The following is a 4,695-nucleotide window of genomic DNA, read 5'->3' as shown; positions in this document are numbered from 1 at the left end:
ACCAACCACTTTCATTTCTGCATCTTGGGCAAGGAGCAGATGGATGCTGCTTACTCACTTTACAAGGGGAAAGGCAGAGGGGAGAGACCAGAAACTTTGTTTAAGTGAGGGGATCACTTAACTAGGCGACACTAGTTCCTGCTGAGTTGTGTAACTTATATTTGGATCAGGCTATTATTAAGAGTTTCACTTCCTAAGAATTGGATGTTCTCATACTTTGTCATTCTGGCTAAATTGTACATTGGGTCACTTTCCCTAGTTAGGTTCTATTTTTCTAGTGTGTTCTTTTTGCTCCCTTCTTGAGTTGGGTGGTGGCTACTTCAAAAGGGGTTGTCCTCTTTAGATCCTGGGTTCCTTGGAAGAGAACAAACCCTTGAAACGTTACTGAGAACTTACTACTTATTTATTATGTTATGTATCTAGGCTTTTGAACAAATATATCATCTTTAAGTAAAAGGAATAAAGTTAGTATAAATTTGATGGGAATAAGCTAAAAAGCATAATTAGGATTAAAATGTCCTAGCTGTTTGCCAGCCATCCTTTGAGAGGAAGGGACAAACAACACATACCTTCATCTATGTGTATTGAAGATATTAACCAGTCAAAGAGGGGAGGTGGAAGTTTGGCTAAACACCGATCATTTCTGCCCCTTGTTGTCTGGTCCAAGTCATCAAGGGGCAAAGAGCTCCTGGGAAGAAGGAGGGGCATGGGAGAGAACTGGGGAAAAGGAGGCCGTTAGCACAGAGATCGGGTCGGGAGTCCAGAAAGATAGCTTCTTCCAGATAATGTACAAAAATAGAATGGATGGTGGGGGAGCAAGACTAGTCAGAAAGAAACAATGCTATAAAATGCTTTATCTGGAAAATGTTAGTCCTCCCTGTCAAGTCTTGAAACAACTTGAGAAAAAAGTCTTTAAACAAAGTCCTTTGCAGTTCACAAGATCTCTTCCACTTTGCAGCAAGATAACGTGCTTGACGTGAGCATTCTCGGTTGCAAGATTCTCTGCTTCCCTCCCATCCCAGGAAGGAGGGTCGAGAACGGGGCCCGGGCTCCATGTCCGAGCCTTCCCTCCTCCTCATCTCCCTCCTCACCCCTTCTCCCTGCCCCCTTCTCCTCCTTCCTGGTCTTCTCTTAAAGCAGGTCCCAATACTGCTGTCTCCCAAGTTCTAAAATGGCCCGAACTTCAGCCATAAGTAGATGCCTCCTATATTCTTCCATTTCATTCCATTTTTTCTTCCCCCACATTTCTCTAAAATAAAGCAACATGAAGTAGCAACAAACACAGTGTCATTACTCCATATTCTTTGCTTTTGTGAGTTACATGTAGGAAAGAAATGTACTTCAATGCCTTTGGACTCACCTCACTGTAGTAAAACCTGCCTTAGCGAAAGACAATAATTAATACATGTTAAATTATAGTAACAAAAAGTGTACAGGATTTTTTAATCCTCACACACACAAAAATAATTTTAAAGACATTGATTTTCAGAAAAATTATTTTTGTAATTACTCTAATTTTTTTTTTTTTTTTTTCTCATCAAAAGAACAAATGGAGCCCTGGCTGGTTTGCTAAGTGGTTAGAGCATTGGCCTGCAGCCCGAAGGACCACGGGTTCGATTCCTGGGCAAGGGCACAGGCCTGGGTTGCAGGTTCAATCCTTGGCCACAGTCGGGGTGCATGTGGGAGGCAACAAATCGATGTCTATCTCTCTCCTTCCCTTCCACTCTCTCTAAAAATCAATGGAAGAATATCCTTGGGTAAGGATTAACAACAACAACAACATCATCAACAACAACAACAGCAACAAAACAGAACAAATGGAAAAAAGTGCAAATGCCAAATCAAACAAAACCCTTAGCAATAAACATATTCTGGAACTTAGGAAACTACATTTGCATTTTTAAATGAATCCAAATGCCCTTTTAAAAAAGAAACCCACATTTCCCCATTTTTTTTTTTTTCTATGATGACAACCAGTAATAAATGTTCTTTCCTTTTATTGCTGCATACTCATATTTGGGAAAAATTGTTATTCAAAGAAAAATTTTCTTTTTTCCCAAATTACAGTTTAGAGAAGGAGGTTTGAATTACTTGTAGGTAGGTAGGCAGCAGGTAGGTATAATGAAATTAATTCTTGTAGTAAATATTTTCTCATGGGAGGAAGAGAGACAAGAAGAAATGTAGGAAGGTGGAGAACATTTTAAACCCTCTATGGTAGAGACTTTCCCCCCTTGCAAATGACTGAGTCCAAAAAGGAAAATTTGCAAAATGTAGGAATAATTTAAATTCATTTAATATTTTTAATACAAATGGAATCCAGACTTTCTAATGGCGGCATCATCCACATGATGACGTGTCAAAATCACTGGAGCTTATGTACTAAGAGGAGTTCTTCATGTTCCCTATGGCTTTCCCTTCAGTGGCCCATGTTCGCCCTAGGACTTCAGAAACCACTGTGAAGATTACGGACATTCTCCACTCCACTGGCACACGACAGAGATATTAGAAATAGCTGCCACCTACTTCACCACTGGCCATCCGGTCCCCCCCCCCGCCCCCCCGAAAGTGTAAATCCAATAACCAAACTGTCTCATTCAAATTTCCTGCCCCTCCTAGTCATTTCCTGTTCTTTGCCACAGCTCCTCATTCCTTTCATCTTTGAAGATCTTTCCTGCTATCCTTTACAACCTCCACTCCGCCTGGCCGGTGTGGCTCAGTGGACTGAGTGTCGTCCCATGGACTGGTTCGATTTCTGGTCAGGGCATGTGCCCGGGTTGCGGGTTCAATCCCCAGCAGGGGTGTGCAGGAGGCAGCTAATCGATGTTTCTCACATCGATGTTTCCCTTTCTCTCTCCCTTCCTCTCTCTCTACAAAATCAATGAAAACATATTTAAAAATAAATAAATAAAACCTCTATTCAGCCTCTTTCATGCCAAGATTATTTCTTGAATCATGCAGTACCCAGTATTACCATAGCCCTGGCTTCCTCCTCCTTGTAGGTACCTACGCTTCCTCACTTCAGTGGTTACCTCACCCACCACGTTGCTTTTCCCTTGGTGGCTTTTATTAGTCCCACGTCAGTCAATTGACTCTTGAATAAAAAGTCCCCCTCACTTTACACTAGACACAGAAAGTCCCTACAATTACATTTGACACCCATGGGGGCTCAGTAAACATATATGTACATGAAATAAGAGAAATTGAATAATAGAAGCTTTCTGGTTTCAGATTTCTAGTATAGAAATCAATTTTATTTATGTATTTATTTTTTATTTAATTAATTAATTTATTTTTGTTACAGATGTTTCTCATTTATACCCCACTGATTCCCCCCTCCCCCTCCCTCCCCACCCTGTCCCCAGCTTTGTTGTCCATGTCCATTGGTCATGCACACATGCATATAAGTTCTGTGGTTTATCTCTCCCCCACCACCCCCTCTTCTGGGGATTGTCAGTCTGTACCCCACTTCCACGTCTCTGTGTCTACCCCATTCCTCAGACTGTTATGTTCATTATATTCCACAAATAAGTGAGATTATATGATACTTGTCTTTCTCTGTATGGCTTGTTTCCCTTAGGATAATACTCTCCAGGTCCCTCCATGTCATCTCAAAGGAGAAGAGATCTAAAAATAGGGAACGCTTCACGAATTTGCGTGTCATCCTTGCGCAGGGGCCATGCTCATCTTCTCTGTATCGGTCCAATTTTAGTGTATGTGCTGCCGAAGCGAGCACTGAAAATCAGTTTCAAATGAATCATTTTCTTGCTACTTTCCTAGGGCATCTTTTTCAATGTCAGCAGGACACAAAGACCTTTTTGCCACACAGAAGTTGAGAAGAACTCCGGCTTACTTCCCATTACATATGAGGTGGGAATGAGACTTCTTTTGGAGATAGAGTTGACATAACATTGTGTAAGTTGAAGACGTACAACATGTTGATTTGACATATTTATGTATTGCAAATGATTGCCACTCCATCGTGTTGCATAATTAGCATTGCATGCTTGTGGTGAGAACATTTAAGATTGACTCCCTTAGCAATTTTAAGTATATAACACAGTATTGTTAACTACATTCACAATCCTGTGTGTCAGATCCCTAGAACTTGTTCATCTTTTAACTGGAACTTGGACCACCATCTCCCCATTTCACTCCCCACCAATCCCCAGGCCTTGGTAACCACCATTCCAAAAGAAACTTTTAAAAAACAAAACAAGAAATGTACAATCAGAATTAGTTGGAGTCATGAGAAAGATGTGACAGCATAGATTGAAAACCACAGTCAGCCCTGGCCAGTTCTGCTCAGTGGTTAGAGCGTCGGCCCGCGGACCAGAGAGACTCGGGTTTGGTTCCCACTAAGGGCATGTACCTCGGTTGCAGTTTGTCCCTGGCTCTGGTTGGGGTCATGTGGGTGGCAACCAATTGATGTGGCTCTCTCATGTAGATGTTTCTCTCCCTCTCCTTCCTGCTCTATCTGAAGATAAATGCAAAAATGTCCTCGGGTGAGGATAAAAAATAAATAAATAAAATAAAACCACAGTCAGCTTACTGAATGTCACACATATGCAGTTAGCTTAGAAAACCATAAAGGTGGGCATATTTACAGGGCACCTGCTCTCCAGAACTCGTTTCTTTTACCATCCCACTCAAACGCACGGAAGGGAGGCTTGTCTAGAACGACTACATAAACTAGGG

At 41.6% G+C, this 4,695-nt stretch overlaps 1 non-coding gene across 1 annotated transcript; it reads right to left on the bottom strand.

The window, feature by feature from the left end:
- Positions 1-3,626: 3,626 nt before the first annotated feature.
- LOC118627297 lies at positions 3,627-3,733 on the bottom strand. The gene has a single exon (XR_004959061.1). It is a non-coding gene; the product is annotated as a U6 spliceosomal RNA (small nuclear RNA).
- Positions 3,734-4,695: the final 962 nt, after the last annotated feature.

This window comes from Molossus molossus, unplaced genomic scaffold (genome assembly GCF_014108415.1).
Source record: "Molossus molossus isolate mMolMol1 unplaced genomic scaffold, mMolMol1.p scaffold_m16_p_12, whole genome shotgun sequence".
Classification (NCBI taxonomy): Eukaryota; Metazoa; Chordata; class Mammalia; order Chiroptera; family Molossidae; genus Molossus; species Molossus molossus.
This window is presented reverse-complemented; position numbering and strand designations above follow the sequence as displayed.